This window comes from Phaseolus vulgaris, chromosome 8 (assembly GCF_000499845.2).
Source record: "Phaseolus vulgaris cultivar G19833 chromosome 8, P. vulgaris v2.0, whole genome shotgun sequence".
Taxonomy (NCBI): Eukaryota; Viridiplantae; Streptophyta; class Magnoliopsida; order Fabales; family Fabaceae; genus Phaseolus; species Phaseolus vulgaris.
The window spans coordinates 37,657,399-37,670,725 of NC_023752.2; the positions used below are offsets into that span (position 1 = coordinate 37,657,399).

At 38.9% G+C, this 13,327-nt stretch overlaps 1 long non-coding RNA gene across 1 annotated transcript; it reads left to right on the top strand.

Moving 5' to 3' along the window:
• The first annotated feature begins 8,546 nt into the window (after nt 1–8,546).
• On the top strand, nt 8,547–10,606 carry LOC137824041 (uncharacterized). The gene is made up of 4 exons (XR_011083207.1): nt 8,547–8,923; nt 9,120–9,266; nt 10,026–10,127; nt 10,230–10,606. It is a non-coding gene; the product is annotated as an uncharacterized lncRNA (long non-coding RNA).
• The last annotated feature ends 2,721 nt before the right edge of the window (nt 10,607–13,327 follow it).

Sequence of the window (13,327 nt, forward strand, 5' to 3'; positions counted from 1 at the left end):
ACCGATCTCTTGTTTTTCAGGCTATTCTCATAGCACTTCTTTGCTTCCTTCTGATCGGATTTGATGGTGACAACCACCCCCTCCATGGACGGCAACTTCACCTTCATGTGCCGGGTCGACGGTATGGCACCTATCCTGTTGAGCGTGGGTCTTCCCAACAGGATGTTGTATGCTGAAGGAGCGTTTACAACAAGATATTTGATTTTTTCCGTTCTTGAACCCGCCACATCTGTAAACGTTGTCCTTAATTCTATGTACCCCCTGACCTCCACCTGGTCACCAGCGAAACCGTACAAACACCCTCCATAGGGCCTCAGCTGGTCAAGGGGCAGCTCCAACTGCGTGAATGTCGGCCAGAACATCACGTCTGCCGAGCTTCCTTGGTCCACCAGTACCCTGTGGACCTTTCTTCCTGCTGTTATCAACGAAATTACTATGGGATCGTTGTCATGAGGCACAACATCCCGGAGATCTTGCTTGGTGTATGTAATATCCACTTCCGGCGAGTGGTCTTCAAACATATCCACCGTCATCACAGACCTCGCGTACCTCTTCCTCTGTGATGCGGTGCATCCACCTCCTGAGAAACCCCCTGCAATGGTGTGGATTTCTCCGTGCGTAGGCATCTCGTGCTGCTGAGCTTCAGCACCTGCTGGTTGGGAGCTCGACGCGCCCCCCGTCCTTCTATCCAGCAAATAGTCATTTAGGAACCCGCTCTTAACCATATCGTCGAGCTAGTATCCTAATGCTAAGCACGAGTCCACTGTATGGCCAAAGCCCTGGTGAAACTCACACCAGGCGTCTGGCTTTGGTCCCAGCACCTTGTCGCCCACCTTTTCTGGCGCTTTCAACCTGGCGGATATGTTGGGAATGGCGATCAGGTCTGCCAAACCCATGACAAACTTGTGCTTAGGCGGGCGATTGTATTCCCGGCGTGCTGGTTGCTGGCGTCCTTGGCCCCTACCCTTGTTCTTCCTTGGATCATAAGGATGGCGAGTCCTCTGATCCCTTCTGGCCGCCGCTGTCTCCAGCACTCTCTGTGGCTGGATCCTGGTCTGGGCGCGTGGCCTAGCGGGAGCCACGCTTCCTCTCTTCTCGGCGACTTCGCTCTCGTCGGCGATGTGGGCCACCGCAAGTCGCCTAACCTCAGCAAACGTGGCGGGGTGAGCCCTGATCAATGCCTCGCAGAATGGTCCCGGCAGCACGCCCTTCTTAAATGTGTGGACCAGCATTTCTTCATCTTTGGCCGGCGATCTGACCATCTGCGCCCCAAAGCGATTTAGGTAGTCCCTGAGGGACTCTCCCTGATATTGCCTTATATCAAACAAATCATAAGACACCCTGGGCGGTGCCTTATTCACGATGTACTGCTCGACAAAAATCTTCGAGAACTGTTGGAAATTGGTAATGTGACCGTTAGGCAGGCTCACAAACCATTCCAGCGCCGTTCCCTGGAGTGTGCTGACGAACATCTTGTAGTACACGGCGTCTGATCCCCCTGACAACATCATCTGCGTATGGAACGTGGTGAGATGAGCCTCAGGATCCTCCACGCCGGTGAAAACAGCCTTAACAGGAACCACACTCGCAGGAATAGGCGTGTCAGTAATCGCCTGAGCGAAAGGCATAGGAAAAACACGAGGTGGCGACGACGGCGCAACCTCTTCAGCAATAGAACGCCCTTGCTGCTCCTGAAGAGCTTGACGCAGCTCCTCAGTCACCTTGCTAAACTCATCATTCCTGGCGCGAGAGGCGACCAGGTCCTCATGCATTCTCGCCTGTTCTATGCGCGAGGCTTCCACAGTTGCCTGCAACGAACGCATCATCTCTGCCATCTGCGCCATGGTCATGGCGGCGGCGCCTTCAGCAGCGACGGGCGCAACCGGACTTGAACGATTGCTTCTCATTTTTCTCATGAAACTTGGCGAATCACAGAATGCAGCGAACAACACTTACTTCAGCTACGATTGATTCAGCGATCAATCGATCAGAAACTCGCAAAACTTCGCAACAAACTCAAGAACACCGCGAACCTCCAAAGAAACCTGCAACTCCACCAGAAACCACCGCTTCTCCCACGGATAACCAAACGAGCGAAAGAACTCAAACTCCACCGAATAAATCACGCGTAAACAGCAGAAAACCTCACTTCACCGAACGAAAATCCAAACGAACGGTGAAAAACGCGAAATCACCGAACAAATCTCAAACGAACAGCGAACGATGGTTGCACCAGCACACAACCACGCAGAAAACTACGAAAACCTCCAAGAACTCACGCTTTGGATGGGAACAGGTTTTACACGGCCCCACGGTGGGCGCCTGATGATCCTGCCTATTGACCAGAACGTTGGAACTTGCCTCGTCAAACTTGGATCGACGTGTGCACCGCTTCAACCTCCGTCCTCCGCCAAGATCCACCTCAAGAACCTGCAAAAGAACAGAGCGGCGCCGCTGCGGCCGATCGCACTCCAACGCCCAAGTCAGTGACCGAACCACCAAATACTAAGAGCAATAACACTCAAGAACTCTCGAGGAACCGTGCAATGTTCTCTCTCACAGTATGCTCAAGAACTCGCAAGCGTAAAGAGTATAATCTGAACGTGCGTACCTCAAAAGTTCGTTGCGGAACCCTTTTATACCTGGTCACTTTCTCTCTCCTAGCAGTTACAGACCAGGACACGTGGCTCGTATCCAAACGTACACGTGCCATCATCTGGAGCCTCCTTGACTTGAGCGCTGCTTCTGACTCTCTTTTGCCTAAGTTACTTACGCATGGTACTGCCCAGTGCATAGCTAACTTGGGAGTGCGATCTTTACTAGAACTGGCGAGTTAGGGTGCCTCCGTACACCTTCCCTGTGGTCTCGCCGGCCGCCTTCATAATCTGCACCACCTTCATCTTCGGCGATGTGCTTGCTCTGGCGATCCCCAATCACTTGGTCGCCTGAATTTACATCTGGCGACTTCATCTTCAACTGGGCAGATCGCCGGTCCTAGTATGTTGGAGATCGGAGCACGCCAACTTAATAACTGGCGACTACACGAGCCCCCCGACTTCCTTCCCTTCTGCAAATCTGGCGCCTTGTCAACACGCCTACACTGTAGCTTGATGCCACGTCATCACTTCCGACTACCAGGGCGGTACACAAGCCCCCCAGTCTTAAGCGAAGACTTCTCCAGCGAAAAGACTAAAAGAGTCACGTCAACACCGATCTACGTGGCACTGACGCAGAATTCCAAGCGGTTGTACTTTCTGCTCCTCTGACGCTCCACCAAACCCCTCACCCATCGCTCGACACGTGGCTTCATCAACGGTTACCTTCAGTTAACGTTTGCGCTTCCAAACCCATTTCGAAAAACCCTTAAACTCATTTTTGCTTCACTGTTCCATCACTTTCTTCGTATTCTCGGACGCTCCAACTCTTCTTCTGCGAAAAAAGCTCTCAGCGTTCTTCAGCATTCTGAATCACCAACATCTTTCATCGCCTTCCCGATCATAAAAAGGTACTTCCTTTCCTTCTTCTGCTGGTTTTTCCTGCATTTTAACCGATTCGCATCATCCTTTAACTGTCTGGTGCATACGTTGTGGGTTGTTTTTTGCTATTTCTCCTTCTTCGTAACTTAGGGCTTCGTCAACGTTCACAACGAACATACGTTCGTTCGTTTCTCACCCTTCCTTCATGATCGAGTCAGCCTCTGCGAACCCTGATCATTTTTCCTTTTCTTCTTCCTTTGCAGCTTCAACAATGACTCGCTCAAAGATCACCCCAAATCCTCCTCCTTCAACACGAAACCCTTCCTCACAAGCACACGACCCACCAAGAACACTGATATTTCCATTAGTATTATTAGTACCAATAACACTCAAACTACTGTTTGATTTATTGGTACCAATAACATTGATAGTACTATTAGTGTTATTAGTACCAATCACATTGACAGTTTACTAGTATTGTTAGTACCAATAACAATGATAGTACTATTAATATTATTAGTACGAATACAATGATAGTACTGTTAGTATTATTACTACCAATAATACTCATAGTACTATGAGTATTATTAGTACTATTAACAGTGATAGTACTATTAGTATTACTAGTACAAATACCATTGATAGTACTTTTAGTATTATTAGTACAAATAACACTGATTGTACTATCAGTGTTATCATAATTTCATCCGGTTATCTGTGTATTATAACCGATTGTTCTTGTATGGTTTTGTTTGTTTTGAAAACTTATATAAAGTGTATATCTGTTTGGACAAGACTATTCTGTGTTTGTTCAGTGCTTGCATGATTCAACAGATTCTAAAGAAAGAACATTTCCAAAAGCTCTCAGGGATTTGTCTCCATCAAATAGGGGGAGATTGTTGAAGATGGGAAGCTTTGATGTGCCAAATCGAAGTGTAGCCTGAAGCTAGGTTATGTTTTAGGTTTAGGTTTTGGTATGGGGTTTAGAATCTTTGTAAGATCAGTTTTTGAATCTCAGGCAAAGCTTATTTCAATCAGTTTTAAAGATTAAAGTGTTTTTCCATGCAAAGGGAAAAACAACTGATTAAAATGTCGAGATAATCGGTTGTTTGTAACTTAGCTGGCAAAGAAGTTTTTAAAACTGTTTTATAATTGACAAGAGAATTCAACCGGTTAATTCGTGGTTTTAACCGATTAAATGTGTGTGCTTGTAACAGTTTTTTGAAAATCTGTTCTTAACTAATTTGCTCCAACGTTAGCATTTGAAGTATTATAAATATGTGTTTGGTTCAAACATTTAAAAGATGATGAAAGTGATTGAGATTGATGAAACATAAACTTTTGATACTCTAAGCTGAGATTGATTTGAGAAATTACTAAACTGTTTGTGAAAAGGTTTCAATTATGTTTTTAGCAAGATTGCCTTATGCTTTGCTGTCTTTGAAAGAACTGATCAATAGGGTGTTGGTGTATTGTGTCTTACCAGGTGTTTTCTAATCCTGTTCAAGTTCTTGTAATTGTTCATATACATTTTTGTATAACTGTGTAAAATCCTGTAAAGTCAGTGACATTTTGGCTTGAGGTGGTTGTTGTGTGCAAGAAGGGTGAATAGGCTTTGTGGGATTCAAAGTCACCTTCTTGTGTGTGGTGTTTGTGTAATCTGTGATTGATTGCATAGTGAAAACTCAGTGGTTTGACTGAGGACTGGATGTAGCTCTGTGATAGAGTGAACCAGTATAATCTCTATGTGTAATTCTCTCTATCCCTGCTCTCTATATCTGTTTGTTTTTTCCGCCATAAACAACCGGTTAAACTGTTATTTTAACCGATTATAATTCTGCTTTTGTTTCTGTTTGGTAATTTGATTAGCTTTCTGAATTGCTTTTCTGGGTTGATTGAAAAAGTGTTATTCTAAGCCAAGTATCTGCGAAAACAGTTTGAAAACAATTCAACCCCCCTCTTGTTGTGCCATCAAACCTAACAGTAGGGCCCCCTCTATTTCATCGGAGCAACGTTCAATCGGCGAGCAGGTCAACCGACAAGAACATGAAGGATATGCGATTGAAGGAGAAATTGCTTTCATTCGCTGCAGCAATTCGCATAAGGTTTGGATATTCCTATCTTTGAATTCCATTTTTGTTGACTTCTAGAAAATTTTGAACGAATCATTGGTGATTCAGGTGAAGTGTTTAAGAGGAGCGTGAATCTTCATGTTTTTTTAATCCAATTTTTCATTCATCAACAGTTAAAGGGTTTGTTAAAATGATAGTGATCTAAAAAAATATTACTTCTGGTGTTGGCTGGAAATTTGTAAATCGTCTTGAAGTGGTTGTGTACCGGTATGGGCGAGACCGACACTTGGTCTTCTTGACCGAGACCCACCTGGCTGCCCGAAACCTGATCTACTTGACCGAGACCAAGGGAAACCTGGCCGAGACCTGAAAGGCTTGACCAAGGCGACCGAGACCTAAGAGACTTGGCCGAGACCATGGATGCTTGGCCGAGACGAGTGGAGCTAATCAAGGTCAAGCGCTCAAACCAAGGTCAGTGAAGCTAATCCGGCATTAAGGATTAGGTAATACAACCCTAAGCGAGATCCACTCCGTTAATCAGGCCCAATAAGGTAAGCCCATTAAAATAATATAAATAGCACACATCCCAAGGACAAAGGTACGTCATTTATCACTGTTCACCTACCAGAATATTGATCACCCGCTTTACTGACTTGAGCGTCGGAGTGCCTTCGCAGGTACCCCCACCATTCGGTGTTTGCCCGAGACCGAGTGCCGAAGGAGAAGCACGAGGACGAGAAGGATCCCAACTCATCATCCAGTAACCTTCCCGACCGAAGGAAGAAGACGAAGACTTCAATAGTTCTATAGGCCTCATCTCCCTAGTAGGAACATGTTGAATTCTAATTTGGTAAATTGTTGAATTGGCATTTGTTTCCACCTGGTCGAAATTGTTTGATTTGGTGATTGATTTTGAACATGAATTAATTGAAAGGCATTGGTGTTGATATTTTGTTAAGTGTGGCAACAAAGTTGATTTCATTAGCAACCGTGTTGATTAGTCTAAGCCACTAGATAATATGGTAGTTGTTGGTGATTGAAAAAAAATGAATTACAAAATTGTTGAATTTGATGCCTATTCTAATTTTTTATTTGTGTAGTAGAAATTGAGAGTTGGTGTCTTACATTCAATTATGAACTATGGCTTTAAGGTACTGTTGTTTGAATTAGAGGAACTGTTTCATGAGTAGTTGGTGCACATACTTAAGTGTGGATGCAATTTAAATTTTGCAATTGAATTGTCACGTGAACAAAGTATTGGTCATTAAATATCTGGAATTGGTGTTGATGTTTTGTTGATGTAACAACAACAGAGTTAAGTTAGTGATAGAAGAATTAACCCGAGAGAAAATTTTACAATCACACCGTGAGACTCATGGTTTTAAAGTTTCACTGAAATCTGCTAAATCACATTGTGGGACCCACAATTTTGCATCTAATTTAATATGATAAAGGTCAAAAGGAAAATAGAGAAAAATCTTTTTCTGAAGCTGAATTAAATATCGATAACATTTTATCTTTTTTTGAAAACCTTGTGAGGATGTGTTTGAAGAAAAATCTGTGCTTGGAACTGAACTTGATATAAATATAAATATAAATTGTTTCTCCACAAAAAAGACAAATGAAGGTTTGATTAAAAAGGAAGAATAAGAGGAAATCAACAAGAAGAAAAATCTTTTATGATACCCTTACGAGCATAGCTGAGAATTCATCCTTAAATAAAAATTACAATACTTTAAACTCTTCTTTTCAATTATATAATGCTCATTCTTCTTCACAAAAATCTCAAAATCAGTTTGTGATGTTCTTGCCTAGCTTGGACAATAAACAACACAAACTGAACATAAATATTTTTGAAAAAGACCCTATGCTTTTCTTTAAAAAAATTATAAAAATAAAGGGCCTTATTTTTGTTCGATTTTCTTTTCTTTTAATAAAGAAACTCATCTCATGTTTGTTTCATGTTTATTGCAGATTGACATTTGACCCAGGAGGAAAATAATAAATAAACAAAGGTTTTTGTCATTAAGCATCATTGAGATATTAGGACTGATCATTCTCAAGAGATAGGGAATGATGAAACCATCTAGCCTCAAAACTTTTGGCTAAGAAGATAGACGAAGATCGAACGTTAATGAAGAGATTGTAAAGTCTTTTTCTTCTTCTTATGATCTTGTAAATATTGTATAGAGTAGGAAGTTTTGAACCTTGTATTTTGTGTTCTATTTTGTGCCAAAGTAGAGAATGATGTAAATAGAAAAGAGAGTAGAGTGTAAAATAATAAAATATGGGTGTAAATAGAAATGTAAACAAGGAAGGCATGAGGCTCCACATGTCCTCTCCTCAATGGAGAGGATTTTACTCTAATGAAGGCATGCCACTTGTCACAAGAGTCTCTTTTACATGATTTTTAACTTTGATTTGAGTAATGAAATGTTATCCAATTTGAGACACTTTTACTTGTTCAAAGGTCTCTCTAGAGTTGTCTTCTTGCTAGACAATATTCTAGACTCCTCCTAGTAGTATTGGCCCAACCTCACTCTAGAAACAAAGTTTGGCCTAACCTCACTTAGATTCACCGATATAACTTTCATCTCTTCCAAAATTTCTATAATTCTTCATGTTTTCGCAATATCATTCATCAACCATAGAAGAAATTCAAATCAAAATTACGAAGAAGAAGATCTACAAATGAATTACAAGTTAGGATTGCATTATCAATTTGATTTCTAGCCGTATCATTTCCGATTATCATTCTTAGATCTAAATTTTATTTCCTCTAACTATTTTCATTTATTATTATCTACGGGACTGATATTGTGCTTTGCAATGACATTTGTGATCTTAGACCAAAAAAATATACTACAAAAATTCTTGATTTTAACTAAGGCTTGTTAATGTGGGTTGAAATAACCTCCAGTAAAATAAACGTATAGGGGAGGTTTCTAAAAACCATGGTAAGTGTTAACGATTTTTAAAATATTCCAGCAAAACACCCACTTTTGTTTTTATTTGTTGCGTTTTCTAAGCATTCAGTTTGGGAGGGACCACATAATGCTTTTGCAAATTTCGAAGGCGCACATATTCTTAGAAGAGACTTTTCTCATCTTCATATCCCAATCGCTTATGCTAAAGCTTACTTTTCTCTTTGTCCTATCTTATTTTTTCAAAATTGATTTCTTTCTCATTTCTCCCATAGTTCTTCTTTGCCTAAACTTTGGTGCGTTTTCCTTTCGACATAGGGTTCCACGGATTCGGAAGCATATCGTTTGTCCCTCGTTTCACTTCCTATATCAAAGATTATGAAAAAAAGAAAACGAGTTGAGTGCGTTATCTCCTTCGCAATCTAATGTTGTTCTCCGTTGGAAGCGAAAGGTTAGACACTTCCTTCATTTTCACCCCAATCTAAGGACTGTGAATATTCAATTCTATTTCACCTTCGGATTCTCAGGCCAAGGAAAGAAAACAAGAAATCCTGAGGCTTAGAGAATATCTCAAGGACGCTCATTTCTCTCGAATATAAACTCACATTCACCAAAATGACAGATTGATTATGATTTTTTGGATGTAGATGCTTCTCACTACAATCTATTTCTGAAAAGTGTTGCTTGCAAGTGCTATTTCTTCAACAAAATGAGAGAAGTAAACCCTAAACATAACATAATTGGTTGTGACAGTAGATTCGGCGATGTCCTTCGACATTGATTGCTAAGAGAAGGTATAACCATAGTCGTCTTATTATCTATTAGGACACTTCACTGTTCTTTATCTAATTAAGTAGTTACAAATACTATTTCTATTTATTTGAGGACCCAGTGCATCAAGATGTAGAGTTTATATCCTATATATGCTACTTTTGTGACTAATGACTTTTCGATTTATGACTATTGACCCGTTTATGTTCTTCATTTATTATTATATCTAGGAAATGGTTTTTTTTCATGTTGGTTAGGCAGTTTCTACATTATTAATATAACTGAGATTGGAAAAAAAAAATTAAAGTTAAATTATGCTTGTTGAATGCTCTTTCAACTTTATGTGTTTCTTAATTAGGAACTATGCATGTAGAATTTTTTTCATAGCTAACATTAGAAATTAGACATTTATGATTTTGTTTCTTAAACAATGCAGAGCAAAATTCAAATGCAAAATGAAGATACCTACCCTTATGAGCAAGTAACTTCACGTTTTTGTGCATATTGACATTATTTCTCTACAACTTCATGCTTTTTTGTAGATGGTTTCCTGTTATTTTCACCGAGTGGTTGTATATGTATTGTATTGAAGACTCTGTGACTTGCCAACTAAATACTATTCTACTCTTATGTTAGGAGCTTGAGGTGTGAGTGATTCAGGAGAATTTTAGGATCAATAGTGGTTTATGAAAAGATTGGCAGTTGATGAAATTTGATTCTTTTATTTTTTTTTTATATAGTAAGAATTTCTAACTCTAAGCATAATTTGTTGGTGCTTGTAGGTAAATTTTACGAGAAGGTTTGTGAAGCATGTCATATTACATTGAATAAAATTGTTATTTTTGGTGACAATGGAATTATAGATCCTAGAGGTGTAAGAGTTGGTGAGTAATTATGGCTGAACCTTTTATTCTTTGCATGCTTAGAATATTTAATTAGTTGTACTTTGTCAAGATGGAGATTTTTTTGTTGTATTTGTTATTCAGGTGCCTTGCTATGACATCAAGAGGGTGTCTAGAACCTGATTTTGAGACAATGGCTGATTTTCTCATTAAAGTTGAATAGATTACAAGCATACTACATAGGGAGCACGAGAAAATGTAGAAGACAACACTAAATGGACTTGAGAGCAATAGGGAGGGACGTTGTTGAGCCTCGAGCACAGGTTGAAGCTTTTACAACTCAGTTTGCTATGTTCGGTTTTGACATTTGCATGATGTGGCTTGTAAATTGTCTTTGTTGATTATTTATATATGTTACGATGGTGGTTCGTCGAGCCTACTTTTTACAAAATCACAACTTGTGCATATATTTTGTGGAGATCCTCTTCTCCCTGCGTTGTATGAAATTGTCAGGTTTTCACATGTTGCAGTGAGCTACTATGGTGCAAATATGCATAAGGTACTGCGTACTTTTGTTGAGGTTTCTTTTGGTGATCAAGTATCTTATTCCTGCCTTGGAGGTGTCACCATCCCAACTGAATGCATCAAGTTAAAGTTATTGTAGGGTTTGGAACAGGGATTCTTGATCAACCAACCTGAGTATAGAGTTCTTTTGGTTGGAAGGGGTTATGTGCTCCTCAAAAGGTGCTTCTGGTGGCAGTTGTGACAACTGCTATTCATGGCCAATTTATGGAATCTGCTACATAAGGCCAAAGCAGGGGTGCTGCCAAATGGGTCCAAGCATGCTTTGGCTGGGAACATGAAAACTTGGGACTCTTACACTTTCTGTTAAGTCTGTGCTAGTGGATGAACATGGTGGTGTCGTCTGGTTTTTTACGGTGTTGATGGAGGAAAGGCATAATGTTCCGGTGGTAGTGCTGTAACGCTAAAGAAGCTTCGCCTCGAATCACCTAGGATTTGCTTCTCTTTGTTACGTAGGGGACTTATGGTCTCTGGTTGGTTAGGAAGTGGTGCCAAATGGATAGGGTCCTTCTTGTTATGTAGGGGAATCTGAAAACTTTTAGTAAATACATGGAGTGTATGGAAATCCCTGCTGCTAGTATATGAGGTCTAGTGATGACCATATAACCCATATTAGAATCAGCTGTGATGACAAAACAACTCAGTTTTGGGGCAGCATGGTCTTTATTAGTTTAAGCCATTTGGGGGCAATGGATTGAGAGGATGTGGCTATGAGGAGGTGTGAAGGACCAAGTATAGAGAGGCTTGGAGGCTGGTGTGTTTTTAAGGCAACAGGGAAACTTAAAAGGTGGTTTAGCTGTTAAACGGTAGTGTCTTGTGCTGCACTGGGTAACCATGGGGTGCAAATGGGTGGTGGTCTTTTTGTGCAGGACCTGTTTTGAGGGTATGGGACTACTGCATACCACACGGTAGTGTCATTGGAAGCAGTTTGGTTTAGACGCTAAGACCATATGTATGTGTTTGATTATGCTGTTGCAAATTTTGTAAAAGGGTTAAGGGACACCCTTATCCATATAATGTTTAATCAATTATTTGTTGATAAAAAAAAATAGAGTTATTTTGGTAAATCTACATAAAATAATTTCTCTGATAGAGGTTAGACACATTGAATTCTTTTAGGTGTTATTTGATGCTTAAAGCAATGTTATTAATCATATTTTTTGACATCTATATATTCCTCCCTTTTGAGATCATATTTGTACTCATTTTCGTTAGTACCTTACCGTGTTAATTGTCAAAATACATAGGATGACATGGTAAATATTTGATTTCTTTGTATTTGCAAAATATTTTTTTTTTCTCGAAAAAAAAGGCTCGTTATTCTTTTTGATAAGTTGGGAATGAAAGATATTTCAGAAACGCTCAAGTTCATAGGCAAGTTCTATCAGTGCAGCTTTTTTGGTGTACTCGGCGCGAGGAATTAAAGAATCATGGTTAACTGGCGCAGTCACAGTCCTATATTTATTTATGAAGTTGAATACACTATTACTTCTACTTTTTGTTCGTTTGTATAGTTCCTATTTGTTTACCTACTGTAAATCTTTGGGATTAAACCGTCCATTTTTCTCATGCTTTGTTGTTTGCAGATATCTTCTCAAACCATATAAGTGTGTGTGAGTGTGTGCCATCAAATCTTGGAGATTAGGCCATTTATCTCACTTGGTAATGTAAGAATGTTGCATATTCTCTGATGGGTGTTATATATATCTTATGTAAACACATTTTTTGTTATCCGATACCATTTTCTTGTTCGTTAAAATCCACGTATGCCTTATTTAAAAAAGAATGATTTAATTCTTATCTAGGTGGTTTAAAATCGGTTTAAATTAACTCCTAATGTGTTATTAAGAGTTAGATGGAATAATCAAAGTTTATGTTTAGACTGAACATGAATATTTTTTATTTTGAAAAAAAATAGTAAACAAAATTTCATAATTCTCTTTGAAACAAAACCTTTTCAAAATCATATTTAAGATTTTGTCTAACTTTAATTTAAATATAATAGATATTATTTGAAACACATTTACTTCTTGGTTTCAGTGTCATTATTCTTTTTAACAGTTTATTTTTAATAAAATTCTTGATAATGATTATTAACATTTTATTTAAATATATAAAATAATATGTAATTGTTCATTAGTTTAATAATGTTTTATATAATTTTAAATTTTGTTTAAAAGAACTATTTTATTGAAAAAATATAATAAAAGTTTAACATTAGAACATAAGAAAATAAAAATATTTATTTTCAACCTTAACACGCTTAATTTTTGTTAATTAATAAAATAAAATAACATATATTTTACATGTATCCAAGTTTAAGACTTATTGAAGTCATGAGGTCAAAGTTGTAAAATAGATTTCTTGTTTAATTTCTTTTCTCTGTAATGCTTTAGAATCTTCCAATCTATTTTCTATCCTCTACACCACAATTTTTACATTCTTAAGAATCCTTTATGTCCTGTCATGAGCCTATGCTTTAAATTCACTACAATAAGTTATCTATTTAATTAAAACATGTAACTCTCACTTTGATGAGCTAATGATGATGATTAAATAATGAGGTAACCAATCCTATATAATAGGAAAATAGTTATTGGTTAAAAAACCGATTTAAAATATTATATAAAGAAGTAATAATAATAATCATAACATGAAAA